Raw genomic sequence first — 17,197 nt, 5'->3', positions numbered from 1 at the left:
ATAAATTTAAAGATGGAAGGGGTCTACAGTCAGTCAATGGCAGAATAAATACCAAAGAGAGTTTGTGCTTGCATGGTTGTCTCTGTTTCCTTGCTGCTTTATTTCATTTCCAAATTTCAATGCTAAACTTTTGGATTGACTGGACCTTGCTTTAGATTTGATTACAGAAAACATTGTGCTGCCAAGCCAAAGCTCTAAGGTGTTTCTCATGTGATGTGTATATTGGGGTGCCTATGTAGATCCGTACCTGATATTGCAATAAATGAACTCTTCACGTTGGGTTTCCTGTGCATGCAGTTTGGCTGGCTCTAGGTACTAAAAAGATGTCTTGGTCAACATTGGTGCACGTTTGAATACTAATGGGAACAATCAAGCTAAAGTAAAAGCATAACAGACATAGTTGATTTCATTGAGGGAGTTGACCTAATGCTTTATTCTGTTCCATTGAAATCAATGAGGCATAATTTTGGTAAAGTACTTTTTTACTTAATTTGTACATGACCCAGCTAAAGTAATTTTAAGAACCAGATTTGTCTTGGAAAATAAATATTTTGAAAGTAGCTAAACAGGGTGGACATGTGTTATTATGTTAGGAGCTTGCTTTCTACTCATATCTCTCCATGTGGCAAATGCCTGTGTGTCTTGCCTGCCTGCAGTGTTGCTTCTGAAAGTCACTTGACCTCTTGGCTCTGTTCCTCTATGTTTAAAGTTCTTTGAGAATCCATATGCAAAGTACTTTATCTGTCACTCCAGATTCTTTTGTTGGCATCTCTCACAGTAGGATATGAGAGCCTTTCTAGAGGAGCCAAGAATTATTAAAAGACTACATTTTTTGTGCCAGAAAACCATAGCTTATGTAAGGTTTCAAACAGAGAAGAGTTTATGCTAAGCCCATGTTCTGTTCTCTGTAACAGCTGCTAGGATGTTCCCTGAAAAGTTTTCATAGCGTCTCCTTCAGGTTTTGCACAATCTAGGCTTCAATAAAAACCTTTTGGGTAAGCTGTTACTACAAATGAGCTTGTGTGTGTGTGTGTGTGTGTGTGTGTGTGTGTGTGTGTGTGTGTCTGTGTCTGTGTCTGTGTCTGTGTGTCTGTGATTGCTGAAAGTGGGGAGGACAGGAAGCTGGTACTGTGAATTACTGTAGCCATTGAACTGCTGTGGTTTAGGGTTCTCCAAAAGCACTTTGCAAGTGTATATAAATTGTGTCCTCATCATGGAGGGCACATGTTGCGGTGAGATCACTAAGACTGTTTATGTGGGTGGGATCATTTGGATAGACACAACAGCCCTATTGGGTCCCTCGGTTGCTGGGGTAATTCTGGCCAATGGGGTTGAGAGAATTTGCAGCCAGGGGACCTATTTATGGCACTGCACGTTGCGTCAAGCTTCCTCTTAGTGCCTCGTGCATCAGATCACGCTCCCACCCTCCCTATATTTAGGGTCTTGCCATGACCTTGCTATGCCATCGTGGGTCGTCTGCTTTTGGGGGCAGGGGGCCGGCAGGAGTTTCCTCATTTGGCGGATTGGCTCATGCCACTTGGGTTTCACCTGCCACATAGCAAATCGTCACAACTTTGTAAGGTTTGGTGGTTAGGCATTGGTTCAAGGTGTGGTGGAGGGAAGGTTGTCACACCTACGCCTCCCAATGTGCAAAAGGGTATTCCGTTAAAGGAATCCAGGTGCTCGCCATGCTTTTGTCTGATCCCCTTCCAGGGGTTAGGGCCACACCAGAGCACCTGGGAGCATTTTGGGGTGAGGTTGCATCTGTGGTAGGACCAATGCTCCCCCAGTATGTTTACCCTTACTGATTTCTGCTGGTGTCCAGTTGTCAGTGCTGCCCTGCCGGAGGTGTAGCTGCAGCTAGTCGAACCAATGCCTAAGCAAACCACTCACATTTTGTAATCATAATCAATGAAGTTGTGACCAAAATTATGCCAATAACCTTAAACTAATATTGGTGGCCCCCTTCATGGATCAATGCCTTGTCGTGGCGAAGGGGCTTGAATAACTCAGATAAGCTATGAGCTATGCCATGCAGGGCCACCCAAGATGGACAGGTCATAGTGGAGAGTTTTGACTAAACGTGATCCACCTGGAGAAGGAACTGGCAAGCCACTCCAGTATCCCTGCCAAGAAAACTCCATGGACAAAGACAACAGGCATATAAAAGTTATGACGCTGGAAGATGAGCCCCTCAGGTCGGAAGGCGTCCAACATGCTACTGAGGAAGAGCGGAGGACAAGTACAAGTAGATTCAGAGCTGATGAAGCGGCTGGGCCAAAGCCGAAAGGACACTCAGTTGCGGATATGCCTGGAAGCGAAAGGAAAGTCCGATGCTGTAAAGAAAAATATTGCATAGGAACCTGGAATGTAAGAACCATGAGTGGAGGTAAGCTGGATGTGGTCAAAAATGAGATGACAAGAATAAATATCGACATCCTGGGCATCAGTGAACTAAAATGGAAGGGAATGGGCGAATTCAGTTCGGATGACTATCATATCTACTACTGTGGGCAAGAATCCTGTAGCAGAAATGGAGTGGCCCTCATAGTCAACAAAAGAGTGGCAAAAGCTGTAATGGGATGCAATCTCAAAAATGACAGAATGATCTCGATACGAATCCAAGGCAGACCTTTTAACATCACAGTAATCCAAGTTTATGCACCAACTACCGGTGCTGAAGAAAGTGAAATTGACCAATTCTATGAAGACCTACAACACCTTCTAGAAATGACACCAAAGAAGGATGTTCTTCTCATTACAGGGGACTGGAATGCTAAAGTAGGGAATCAAGAGATAAAAGGAACAACTGGCAAGTTTGGCCTTGGAGTTCAAAATGAAGCAGGGCAAAGGCTAATAGAGTTCTGTCAAGAGAACAAGCTGGTCATCACAAACACTCTATTCCAACAACACAAGAGACGACTCTACACATGGATATCACCAAATGGACAGCATCGAAATCAGATTGATTATATTCTCTGCAGCCAAAGATGGAGAAGCTCTATACAGTCAGCAAAAACAAGACCTGGAGCTGACTGTAACTCAGATCATCAGCTTCTTATAGCAAAATTCCAGCTTAAACTGAAGAAAGTAGGAAAAACCACTGGGCCAGTAAAATTCAATCTGAATCAAATCCCTTATGAATACACAGTGGAAGTGAGGAACAGGTTTAAGGATTTAGATTTGGTGGACAGAGTGCCTGAAGAACTATGGATGGAGGCTCGTAACATTATACAGGAGGCAGCAATGAAAACCATCCCAAGGAAAAGGAAATGCAAGAAAGCAAAATGGCTGTCCAACGAGGCCTTACAAATAGCAGAGGAGAGGAGGCAAGCAAAATGCAAGGGAGATAGGGAAAGATACAGGAAACTGAATGCAGATTTCCAAAAAACAGCAAGGAGAGACAAGAGGGTCTTCTTAAATGAGCAATGCAAAGAAATAGAGGAAAACAATAGAATGGGGAAAACCAGAGATCTGTTCAAGAAAATTGGAGATATGAAAGGAACATTTCGTACAAAGATTACCATAATCAAGGACAAAAGTGGTAAGGACCTAACAGAAGCAGAAGACATCAAGAAGAGGTGGCAAGAATACACAGAGGAATTATACCAGAAAGATATGGAGGTCTCGTACACCTCAGGTAGTGTGGTTGCTGACCTTGAGCCAGACATCTTGGAGAGTGAAGTCAAATGGGCCTTAGAAAGCATTGCTAATAACAAGGCCAGTGGAAGTGATGATATTCCAGCTGAACTGTTTAAAATTTTAAAAGATGATGCTGTTAAGGTGCTACACCCAATATGCCAGCAAGTTTGGAAAACTCAGCAATGGCCAGAGGATTGGAGAAGATCAGTCTACATCCCAATTCCAAAGAAGGGCAGTGCCAAAGAATGCTGCAACTACCGCACAATTGCGCTCATTTCACACGCTAGCAAGGTTATGCTTAAAATTCTACAAGGCAGGCTTAGGCAGTATGTGGACCGAGAACTCCCAGAAGTGCAAGCTGGATTTCGAAAGGGCAGAGGAACCAGAGACCAAATAGCAAACATGCGCTGGATTATGGAGAAAGCTAGAGAGTTCCAGAAAAACGTCTACTTCTGCTTCATTGACTACGCAAAAGCCTTTGACTGTGTCGACCACAGCAAACTATGGCAAGTTCTTCAAGAAATGGGAGTGCCTGATCACCTCATCTGTCTCCTGAGAAATCTCTATGTGGGACAAGAAGCTACAGTTAGAACTGGATATGGAACAACTGATTGGTTCAAAATTGGGAAAGGAGTACGACAAGGTTGTATATTGTCTCCCTGCTTATTTAACTTATATGCAGAATTCATCATGCGAAAGGCTGGACTAGATGAATCCCAAGCCGGAATTAAGATTGCCGGAAGAAATATCAACAACCTCAGATATGCAGATGACACAACCTTGATGGCAGAAAGCGAGGAGGAATTAAAGAACCTTTTAATGAGGGTGAAAGAGGAGAGCGCAAAATATGGTCTGAAGCTCAACATCAAAAAAACCAAGATCATGGCCACTGGTCCCATCACCTCCTGGCAAATAGAAGGGGAAGAAATGGAGGCAGTGAGAGATTTTACTTTCTTGGGCTCCTTGATCACTGCAGATGGTGACAGCAGTCACGAAATTAAAAGACGCCTGCTTCTTGGGAGAAAAGCAATGACAAACCTAGACAGCATCTTAAAAAGCAGAGACATCACCTTGCCGACAAAGGTCCGTATAGTTAAAGCTATGGTTTTCCCAGTAGTGATGTATGGAAGTGAGAGTTGGACCATAAAGAAGGCTGATCGCCGAAGAATTGATGCTTTTGAATTATGGTGCTGGAGGAGACTCTTGAGAGTCCCATGGACTGCAAGAAGATCAAACCTATCCATTCTTAAGGAAATCAGCCCTGAGTGCTCCCTGGAAGGACAGATCGTGAAGCTGAGGCTCCAATACTTTGGCCACCTCATGAGAAGAGAAGAATCCTTGGAAAAGACCCTGATGTTGGGAAAGATGGAGGGCACAAGGAGAAGGGGACGACAGAGGACAAGATGGTTGGACAGTGTTCTCGAAGCTACGAACATGAGTTTGACCAAACTGCGGGAGGCAGTGCAAGACAGGAGTGCCTGGCGTGCTCTGGTCCATGGGGTCACGAAGAGTCGGACACGACTAAACGACTAAACAACAACAACAACAATATTGGTGGCAACTGTGTCTTTCTTTGGGAGGTCTTGGGGGGTCTTCACACGCAACTGCACACTGTGCAGACAGCAAGAGCTGCTTTTAAATCATTTACCTCTGTACACAAGGCGGGCATGTCCACTGTGGCTAACTTGCATCTTTGCTCCTTCCACTTTCAACACACATTGCTTCCCATCCCTGCAGATTTACTGAAATACCTGCAGTCCAGTAGAACAGACTGTGTAAGCTCAGCTAGTTATATTGCACTCAGTGTATGCCCAGAGGCTTCATTCTCTCGTACCATCCAAACAACTCCATTGCTACATTTTTATCTGTAAGGTGATCTCGGTATGCTCCCTCCCCTTTCAATATCCACTGCACTCCTTACAATTTTTTTTTTAAAAAATTTATCCTGGAATTCTGTTGATATAGCAGTAGTTTGGTAGCAAAAGCTGTGCAGGTGCAGTAGATTATGCTCAGAGCTGCCTTTCCCTTGAGATGCAGGCAATTTCATGACTATATTCTTCCTTTTGGTTGGTGGGTGCAAGGCATTCTGCATTGTGTCCAACTAATGTATGCTCAGAGTACACCCACTGAAATTAATGGTACTGAGTTACTCATGTCATTGAATCATAGAGACCCTGAGGATCATCTAGGCCAACCCCCTGCAATGCAGGAAAATGCAGCTGTCACTCACGGGGATCAAACCTGCAACCTTGGCATTATCAGCACCATGCTCTAACCAATTGAGCTATCCTGTCTTTTAATGTCAGTGGCTCTACTCTGAGTATGACTAACATTTGATACAAGCTTCTGTGTATGCCCAGAGGCTTCCTTCCCCTATACCAGACATGTTCAACCAGTCAACCGCGATCAACCAGTGATCCTGGTCGATCACGGGATTAAATAAAGTGGGCAAGGAATGTCCCCGCCCCCGGCGCTAGGTCCCTCTGCTGCCACCGCAGCAGCAAGGAAGGTTGGGCCGGGTGGCAGCAAGCGCAAGGAATGTCGCCCGGCCCAGCCCTATACCATGCAGGAAACTAAATGACTCTTTTTACTTTTGGCAAGGCACTCTGAATATGCTCAGAAGCTTCCTGCTTTGGTGTCACATGTGGCTCATTACTGTTTTATTGCAAAGCAATAAAAAGTGTCTGTTTTATTGCAAAGCTCTTGTGGATTGGTATAGGGAGTCCACTAGGTTGGAGAAGGCTGGCTTAGAAGCCTTCATCCAGCCATCTCTACCAAGTGCAGGATCCATGCATAAAAGGCCCTATTCAATATGGTGGTTAAAGCATGCAGTTCTCCACCCTCCACTGTAATGAACAGGACAATCAGTGTGCACAGGAGATCAGATGCAAAAACAGGGATAGGCAACCTCAGGCCCGTGGGCTGGATGCGGCCCAATAGCCTTCTCAATCCGGCCCATGGACGGTCCGGGAATCAGCGTGTTTTTACATGAGTAGAATGTGTGCTTTTATTTAAAATGCATCTCTGGGTTATTTGTGGGGCATAGGAATTCGTTCATTTCCCCCCCCCATAATATAGTCTGGTCCACCACATGGTCTGAAAATAGTAAAGAGGCTAGGTTATGATCCTATGCATAGCTACATGGGAGTAAGCTCTAATGCTTTCAGCCCATGGCTGAAAAAGGTTGCTGACCCCTGTGGAAAAGTATTTGTTCTGGGGAAGCTGCCCTGTTTTGTTAGCTCACAAATTCAGCATTCATAATTACATTAATGATTTCTGTACAACCCACTGCAGTGGCTAATTTGTTTAGCTCATCTCAGTGGGTTTTCTTTTTTCCTGCACAAAGGAATAAATTTGCGTTTTGTATTAATGGTGCTTCCATAATTTCTCTTCTTAAGCCACTATTTGTTTTTGTAACCACTTGGGGGCTATGTTTGTTTTTCGCTTAGATTGTTTGATTTTGATTACTGTGGGGATGAAACCTGGGTTTATCATTCAGTAATAAAAATCAGAGATATGGCTATACTTCCTCTAAATTCTTCAAATGCCATCATGAATGGCAGGTGTCTCTGCAGGTTACTGGATTATATTATCACTAGGCGGCTGCAGTAAAGCCAGCATTTTGACACATAAATGAGAGGCTTCTAGTCAGATCCTATGCAAGTTTACCAGGAAGTAAGCCCTGCTGAGTGCATTAGAGCAGGGGTCAGCAAACTTTTTCAGCAGGGGGCTGGTCCACTGTCCCTCAGACCTTGTGGGGGGGGCTGGACTATATTTTTGGGGGGGATGAACAAATTCCTATGCCCCACAAATAACCCAGAGATGCATTTTAAATAAAAGGACACATTCTACTCATGTAAAAACACACTGATTCCCGGACTGTCCGTGAGCCAGATTTAGGTGGCAATTGGGCCAGATCTGGCCCTCGGGCCTTAGTTTGCCTACCCATGCATTAGAGCTTACTCCCATGTAGCTATGCATAGGATCATAATCTAGCCTCTTTACTATTATCCACCTGATACACTGGCCAGGAGAGAATAGTTAAGAGAAGCTGCTGCAAGAATCCTATTCTAATCCTCGGAAGGTGCAGCTATAATTGCAAGAAGCTGTTTTTCATTTGCTCTGGCAATGGCCGCTTTCTGAACAGCTGCTGTGGGAGAAAATGCCCATGCCTCTGGCAAAGATAGCCACCACTGCTGCAGAGGACCAGATGGACTGATGGAGGGCAGGTGTGGCACAGCTTCTACTTTTTCCTCCAAGGGAAAAAAATGCATCACAGTCTTATGTCCAGCTGCAAAGGAGTAAGTCCCCCAGCTGAACTCCACCAGACTTTCTTCTGCATAAACACATATAGGAATGGGCTGTAATCAGGTGTGTCACTCTTGCATAAGCTACCCACTTCCTGAGTCTCTCCTACCCCTTGATCAAAGTGAGGGACAGGAGTCTGTTTTCCCGTGCCCCAACCCTGACACCTGAAATGAATGCTGCTGCATGTGTCCCGTGGTGCCTCCACCCGACAAGATATTTGCATCCCATTTATATATTTATAAAACATTTATATATTGTTATTGCGTATTATATTTGCATCCCACCATCCAGTACAGTAACATAGTGCTTATATGAGTCTTATAACTCCTCCAACATACACAGATGATTGAGTCTTCCAGGCATTAAATCAGGAGGTCCCGGCATTGAGCTCCACAATTCTTTGTATGTCACGCAGGAATGTTCTCAGTAAATATCCACTCAAAAACCAACAGTTACTGTTCATTTCTCCTGATCAGTTAATGTTTGTACTGTGTCAGCCTATCCTACACTGAACGTGCACACCCATATTTAATTGGATGTCAGGATTGGACACTCAGTATCCAAATCATTCTGAACAGAGAAGCGGTGCAAAGAGCTTCTCTATGTGAGCAGGTATGGTGTTGGTTGGTGCAGGTGCCTTTTGCCCCACTAATGGGGAATGCTCTCACCGTTTTGTGTCCCTGTCTAGTTTACTGGGTGTGTTTTTTTAAAGATGTGACAGCCATTTTGTTTTATGTCACGCCCCTAGGACACTATCAAAACCCCAAATGTGTCCACTGGTCCAAAAAGATAGGTGACTTGGTTGCTTGCCTTCAGCAAGAGGACCAGTCACTCTCTAAAACAGAGTTAACTGAGATCTGTTTTCACATACACATTGAAAGAGTAAAACTCTGATCCTTTTCAAAATTTCAAAATGTGAATGGGCACCATTGCTGCACAGTGGCCAGACGTTTGACTAGGTGCTGAGCTGTTGAATTTTAAACCAGCATACTGAGATTATGTAATCAGTTCTGAATTTTAACACATATACATCTCTAAAAAAATAACCTGGCTCTTATTCTTCCCATCCCGGCCAAAACCCTGCTATTTGCTTTCAGTTTGCAGCAAGTGTTTATCACAAAAGGGGAGCAAGGCGGATTTGTTTGGCTATGTCCATGTCTTCCAGACTAATGTTGTTTTGAAAAATGGATTCTCCATCAAATTGCTATTTTTAAAAATATTAGTGGGGAAAGGCTTCATTCCCCACCTAATGGAAGATAGTAACTTATTCTCTTACATGATTTTTATAGCTATTCTATTCATGGAAACTCTGTTGTTCAACTTCTGAGTGTGTGTTGTTGTTGTTTAGTTTCCACCTGAATTCTTTACCCATTGACTCAAAGCTGTCAGAAGTGCTGCTTGATAGCATCTCATGATGTTTGGAGCAGCTAATCCTCCACTTCTAAACCCCAACCTTAGGAGCAATTCTCCCTGTCTTTATAATACTGTATGATATTATCCTGTTAACACTTGTCTGAATAGTACTTATGTTAAGCGTAGGAACTTTTAATAGGTTAGCCTAAAAGAAAGAAAGATGAAACATTGCAATTCCTTCATCTTTACTTTAATCAAATTTCTAATTATTTTTTGTGTGTGGTGGGGGGAACTGAGTAGCCTTGTATTTCCTCTCTCCCCACCCCCTGTGATGTTGATACATACTTGTTATTTGTAGATTAAAGGGATGTTTTGTCACTTTGAACAGCTGTTGTGGAACAAACTATTTATTAATGTTATCTAAATATGAAAATATATTTAATGCTTTATTGTCAAAACAGGTAGGGGAGAAATATTTGTTGTAAAGTTTCTGATGGACTGTGTATTTTTATTTTATTTTATTTTATTTTGCTATGTGTGTTTACTTGAAAGTAGGCCCTGTGTGCATAGGAATACATCTTCAATGTCATTGTAGAAACTTTATTTATTTTGCTATTACATTTCTATCCCACCTTTCCTTCTAGGAGCTGAAGGTGGTATACATGGTTCGCCCCCTTCCCATTTCATCCTCATAAAGAACCCTGTGAGGTAGGTTAGTTTGAGAGACAGTGACTGGTCACCCAATAAGCTTCATGGATGAATGGGGATCTGAACTCCTGTCCCTAGGGTCCTAGTCTACACAGCTGCAAATAAAATGTTTTAAATGTGTTGTAAAGTACAAAATACAAATGTGACACTAGATGGCGACAGTGAGCTATGCAAAATTCAATTTATTTTTCATAACTTTCCCCCCAAAAAAATCATTTTCACAGCTTTTTTTATGTGTGTAGATTCCACCCTGCCCTCAAACCATTTCATCACACTGGCAGGAAGTCTCCCAGAAATGATTGTTGTTGTTGTTGTTTAGTTGTTTAGTCGTGTCTAACTCTTCGTGACCCCATGGACCATAGCACGCCAGGCACTCCTGTCTTCCACTGCCTCCCGCAGTTTGGTCAAACTCATGTTCGTAGCTTCGAGAACACTGTCCAACCATCTCGTCCTCTGTCGTCCCCTTCTCCCAGTGCCATCTTTCCCAACATCAGGGTCTTTTCCAGGGAGTCTTCTCTTCTCATGAAGTTAGAAATAATGAAACAACAAAGAACGGAGTAGTTGTTTCCTTGTTTTATAATTCTTCTTAAAGCTTTGAGATTTTCAAGTGGTACTAAATTGATAGTAGGATGAAGCATGGAATACATTTGTAGATAATTGATATGTGAAACATTGAAAAACAGCAGAAGGGGAAACTTCCACTCACCCAAAGGCTTGATCTCACCCCCAAAACTTTACAACTATGTTGCAAAATGCACCAAGGAACAGGAGGGCATTCCACAACTTGGAGACTACAAAGCATATATATCATCAAGCCACACAGGACAGCGGTACCCCTATCAGGGTTGATATGGAAAGAGGTGCTTCATCAGATATCTGGAGTCCAAGTCATTTAGGTATTTGTGTACCTATGTCACCACCTAAAATTGGGCTCTGTAGCAAATGGGCAACTAGTGCTGGCTCTTTAAGGATGTTGTGATATGAATCTGCCAAAAATATTTACATTTTCATATTCTCGGAAGACAAGGACTACCTAAGTGACAGGTAAAATAAGTTATTATACCTATGTATTGCAGACATAGGCAAACTCAGCTCTCCATAATCCCTAGCTAACAGGACCTGTGGTCAGGGATGATGGGATTGTAGTCTCGAAACATCTGGAGGGCCGAGTTTGCCTATGCCTGGAATAGAAGCTTAGGAAACTTGGAGAAGGAGCTTTTCAAGATACTTAAACACCATCGCCGAAAAGCATGCTAAAAGCCACCTTGCAATCAGAGTCTCCCAAACTTTTGGCAGCAACTGCTAAATGCTGCCTTTTTGAGAGCGGATAGTTTGCTTCTCAAGAAATTGAGTTTTATACTGGATTCCAGACTCAATGCCACTTCATCATGCTGCTTCCTCTGGTGGAATCCAGCAAGATAACCCAATTTTCTTGGACATAAGGATTTTTCCTGTTAGTGCAGCCAGTCATCGTAACTGAATTGCTTCGGTTCTTCAGTTTGTGTAAATTGATCATATTGCATCCAGTTGTGTTATGATTAATAGAATGTCTCTTTATCTTGATAACATCAGAGCCCTGTGGTGTGCTGCATGCATGTCACTCAGTAGCTTGTTGTGATTGACATTGGGAAGATAAATTACCTTTTGGTACCTGAATAGCACTTAGAGAAACACATTGCCAACCTGTCAAAAGCAGGCACTTAGCACTTTTTAGAAAAGGGTTACCAAAGCATGTGTGTGCCCTTTACCCCTTGTGAAAGTCTACAAGGGACTCTATCCAGTGAGGTCAGTTGTTTTCATAGCTTACCATTTAAAGCCTATGAAATAACTCCAGCAAGTGAATTCCCATTTTTTAAAATATTCCCATTATGAAGCTCTAAAGTCAGCAGCCTAGAAATTTGGCTTGAAAGAAAAGAAAGAGCAATTCTGTAGACTGAAAAAAACAAATGATAGGATAATTAAATATGAACCCCATCATGATTCATCATTGGAGTGTGTTATTAGCATCCCTATAATGAGTCAGAGGGAGGATATTTTTAGCATGTAATGTTAAAATGTAAATATATTAATGACCCAGTTGTAGAAATGTGTTTTTATTAAACCTTGGAGACTTATAAAAATAGGTTTTCAGTTTCCAAGAGTGTTTAACAAGAAAAAAAGGAAGTAGGAAATCAGATTCACATAGAAGGCTATCATAGTGATTATAATCTGACAGTGACAATAATATTTGATTTATTCTACCTAATTTGACCATAATGCTATTAGTAATTTCCCTCTTACACTAGATTGAGTCTGTGTACATTGAAGGGTAGTCATAAAGTAGGTGCCATATTCTCCGCCTTCCAGGTGCCTTAAATAATTTTGAAACAATTATGTATGGACCTCGTTTTGATACTGTTGTGTAAGACGAAAGAAAGAAAGAAATGGATGATGGCACATCATGGATGGATATTCTTTGGTTGGGGTATTCTTACAGATATTCCAGCAAAACCAGGGATACCTTAGAGAGGAAGATGATACTATAAATCAATCTCACTCTTAAACATGGTATACAAATCATATAGATGGGGTTTTTGGTGTGGCAGATATACTGGTTTCTCCATTCATTCAAAAGGATGGGGCGACAGAGTTGTTATTGAAGTTTCAACAACTGTGAAATTCAAATGCAGGTTTCTTCTTGGGCAAAACGTATGGAAAGTTTTGAAGGAAGCCAAAATATTTTCAAGAAAACTGAACAATTTGTTCTAGGGATGTAGTCATCTCCTTGGGAAATCTATTGACGCAAAAGCAAAGTGGTTCACAATTTCAGGTCCACTGTTATTTTCCTTTTGTAAGAAGCAACAGTCGCTCTTACCAGGGTCATATCACAAGCTTTCAGAATCTGTTGGGTACAGTACAGTATGTCAAAAACTGCTAACAGAATGGGGTGGGGAGGAATGTTGATGGTGGCATGGCCATTTTTTCCATTGTTCTAAAGAGGTTTCCTGGAATGCAGCCTTTGAGAGTACAGTCCAGATCTAATAAGATAGATGGAGGTATGGCAGATCATTTTCCTAGGAAACAATTTTTCACTTCTTATGGATAGAAGGAATTGAACCCAGAGTTAATGTATTTATTTTCCAAATTAACTTATGTCACTTTGCTGTTGCTCTTGTTATGCAGAATTAAGGTGTGAATTCTGCATGAGAGGATGGTGGACAAACATACATTCTCTTCCACATATATCTATAGTGAGGATATTATTATTATTATTATTATTATTACCCCACATTTTCTCCAGAACTGGGACTCAAGGTGACTTACAATAATTAACACATAGATAAAACATAAAAAAGAAAAATATATAAATAATAATAATAATTAAAAAGTAATTAAACCATAATAGAACTAAAACAAATAAAAACAAATCTAAAAAATATACAGATTGCAAAAACAGCACAACACTATTAGGCAGACACCATGCTGAGCTCGGAGAGAAATTGTTAGAACCATAACTTCTGAATTTTACGTTATATGATTTCTTTGTTTTCCTTTTGTTGTGGTAGAAACACAACCTGTTTCTTTCATCAGTCTCATGCGCTTTATTTTTCATTTACAATAGCAAGAAAACATATTTTAAATTCTTGTTAAAAGTAAATTAAACCATCACTCAATACTACCTCTGTGCTAGAAAATTCAACGCAAAATCTAATTTTCTATTAATATAACATTTAACTTGCTGTCAAAACTGCAATTTAAATACTAATATTGCTAAATTACTGGCAGGTATTCTTAATGTGATTTTCTTCTCTTCTCTTCCTCCTCCCTCACAAGGATGTGATCAGATTTATATAACTATGTGGGATTTTGATGCAGACTAGAGATTTATCTATTATCTGCATGAAAAGACTAACACTATTGGAGTGGTAGCTCATTGGCTGCTTAAAGCTATACTGTATATTTCTGGAAAGTCAAAGTTAAGCACTTTTCAGTCTCACCAAGCATGTGCTTAGATTTGTTGAATTCAATGAGACTTCAAAAGGTTTAGCTTTAGTTTGATTGTGCCTCTAAGGACAGGATGGTATAATTTAACGCTTAGTAGAGTTTCTGTGAGTGTGTGGATTTATTTAGGGCATGAGTGTGCATGACACTTTGCAGAGCGCACACTGATTCTTTTTGCCCACCTTTCTTTTCATATACACAATGCAATCCTTTGAGTATATTTTTAGCAGTGGTTTACGAAGAGGATTCCCAGGAGCCCTGGGGTTCTTTAGAAGTGCAATGGGATTCCTCAAAGAAATGATCAATAATAGGAGACATGTCAATCTGAAAGACTGAGAGCCAATTGCTGTCACAGGTGCATAATAGCTTTGGCAGGTGAAGGGAGGGCCACAAGAATGAACACAGGAGACTGGTTGAATCAGGCCACAACTTTGTGGATTACAGGAGTAGTTTTGGCTAAGGCATTGGGCATGTTGCCCCTGGGCTGAGGAATCACCCCTGACATAGATTGGATGGCACACCCCCGCACAGGCCACCACTGAAAGAGGTCTTTGGGCCCATCGGGTTCCCAGTGGACTCCTGGACGTACCATAGTCGCCCCTCATGGACCCCTCTAACGGGGTACCCCCGTAACTAAGGACCCAGCCCAATGCCTTAACTGCCAAAGTTGTGGTGGTTGCAATGAGGTAGGTGAAAACCTGCAAGCCGACCAATTTGCTTGTGGGACAAAAATTCTCCCTAGCTCCAAATACGGCGACCAATTAAACCACAGCAAGATCTGTAGGCAATATGCTCACCCCACCCCACCCCACCCCATCCCGGACCCCAGGGAAGCTCCTGAAGACTGGGATTATGGGTAGAAAATCCCATGACAATTGGCCAAGAGTGCGGCCTTCAACTGGCCATCCCCTTAAATAGGTTGGGGCAGGCTGGTCACAGCCCCCTAGCCCCTGCCTCTGATTGGCTTACCGAGGGCTGCCTGTCCTTACCTGGCAAAATGTCCAGAAATTTTTTTATTAAAAAAAATAAACCAGAGAAAAGCCCCCCAATGAATTTTCTCCCCAGAAATGTTCCCCTGAAAAAGCTAAACAACTTTGACCATAAAAAAAAAAAAAAAGCTCGACAACTCTGTCCTGATTTTCACATTTGGGAATATGGCACCCCTAGTTAAGCCAAATGTTGGCTTAGCAAAACTGCACAGGAGTGTTTGTAATGATGCTGGTTGCCTTCTCACGAGTAAAGCGCTCCAAACTCTGTGGCTGGTTTTTACATATGTACATCATTTGATATGTACATCAAAATCCATGACTCCTAGTCCAAATCAGAATCTGGAAGCACTGCCTGTCGGGCCTTCCGCCAGCAAAACACCCTTGGCACCTTGAATCTCCTCCTCTCCTCGCATCTGTTTCCCCCCTCTGCTGTTGGGGTGATGGGGCTGGTGGAGCATCCTCTCCACCCGAACTGCTCAGCTGAGGAGCTGGTGCTGTCTCCTCTAGAGCCTCCCCCTCTTGAGCGCTCTGGTCCGACCCTTCAAACCTTCCCTCTGGGAACCTTGCACTCTCAGCATCCCCAAGGCTCTGCACCGCTTCCTGAGCCTCAGCACCACCTTCCAAAGGATGCTGCGAGAAGCTAGCATCCTGGGCTGCTTCTCCCTCGGAGAGCCCTGGTCTCAACTTCCTGGACTCCGCTGACCCCTGGTGGGCCCCTGACAGTGTCCATGCACAATTCTTTCACATATCACATATTTCTGTCTTTGAAATGCTAATGGTTATGATATGTTCACAATATAATGTTTTTTAAAGCATAGCCAACAATCATAAACACAATTTTCACTAATTTTATGCAATATGGAATGCACACAATTGCTTGCCGGTTAATTCCAATTTATTCAATACAAATCTGCCTCTTCTGTTGTTAATCGGTATCTTGCAAATACCTTTATAAGAATTGCATTTATTCATACAAGCTGTTGTGGTTTTAGAATGCAAAAAAAAAAGGTTTACATTGCCCAAAATAACACCTCCTTTTAAAAATAGATGTGGCATTTGTTTCCTTCCAATACAGTTAGATATCAACAGATTTGCAATTTATTTTGTTTTGTTAGTAGCTTAGATGGATTAGAATGCCTTCCTCTATTTTAAAGTGCTTACAGTAGATGGGAAAACTGAATAGATGAATGATTCTTATTTTCCTGTCAAGGTTTACTATCCTCTACCAGACAGTATGTTGAAGGACTTTGATTATCACTCACACTGAAGGGAGAAACTGGGCTCAATTTTATGATTAAAATTCCCTCCTTTATTGAATATCTGAGAACCAAAGTAGTCATGACTTTAAAGCACATTTTAATCCTGCAGTTATGACAGGTCACATCTGTTTTTTGCAAAAAGCAGCCACATGGGGTAAATCGGGAGAAGGGAATTAGGTTAATTTCCCCCTTCATTCATTTTCCCAATGAAAGTATCCCACCCAAGCTGCTATTTGCCACAAATCAAGTAGCATTGAAGTGGGGGCGGGGGCTAGGTGGGGGCTAGCAGCAAAACATCATGGATAAATGAGTTAAACTTCTCCCTCTATTCCTAATCTGGATTCAGAGGCCCTACATGTGAATGATTTACAAATCACACCTGGTTTGTCGCATCATGCTATGTGTAACTGAAATAATTTAGTTCTTGTCAAATCAGTCTTAACAAATTCAATTGTGTTATTGTGATAAGTAAATTATGCACTCCAATTCTAGTTATGATATGATTAATAGGTGATATATTTATTCCAGCATATGAGCTGTCTGATTTGACAAGTGAAATAACCAGATTTAATTGTGATGCATTCAACAAAAATATTTTTTTGATTTAAAAGATAGCCATCGGTAACAATGCAGAATGTGAGCCCAAGTATAATTCTTGTTGAACTTGCTGGGCAGCATAAATTTATTAATTGATATGACGTTTTAAGGCATATGGATTTCAGCTATTAATAATTAATTTCATCTTGTAAGAAGATACATGATGCCTCTTAAATATCTTACATTGAAAAGGGAATATGCTAGACAGTAATCTAAACTGTCCTTTCTTTTGCTGAATCTGGAGAAGACGGGTTCATGAAACAGCCTTAGTGTTGCAACTCCTCCTGGTAATTTTTTAAAATTTCTGTGGAAACATGAAATAAATCACCATCCAGCATTCTCATACTTCCTTGTAAAATT

The 17,197-nt window shown here is 41.7% G+C and overlaps 1 protein-coding gene across 2 annotated transcripts in view; it reads left to right on the top strand.

The window, feature by feature from the left end:
• The window catches only part of CTNND2 (catenin delta 2), a 466,576-nt gene that overhangs the window by 58,792 nt on the left and 390,587 nt on the right, over positions 1 to 17,197 (top strand). The gene's annotated exons all lie outside the window — the stretch shown is intronic.

This window comes from Zootoca vivipara, chromosome 8 (genome assembly GCF_965207765.1).
Source record: "Zootoca vivipara chromosome 8, rZooViv2.hap1.1, whole genome shotgun sequence".
Lineage (NCBI taxonomy): Eukaryota > Metazoa > Chordata > Lepidosauria > Squamata > Lacertidae > Zootoca > Zootoca vivipara.
This window is presented reverse-complemented; position numbering and strand designations above follow the sequence as displayed.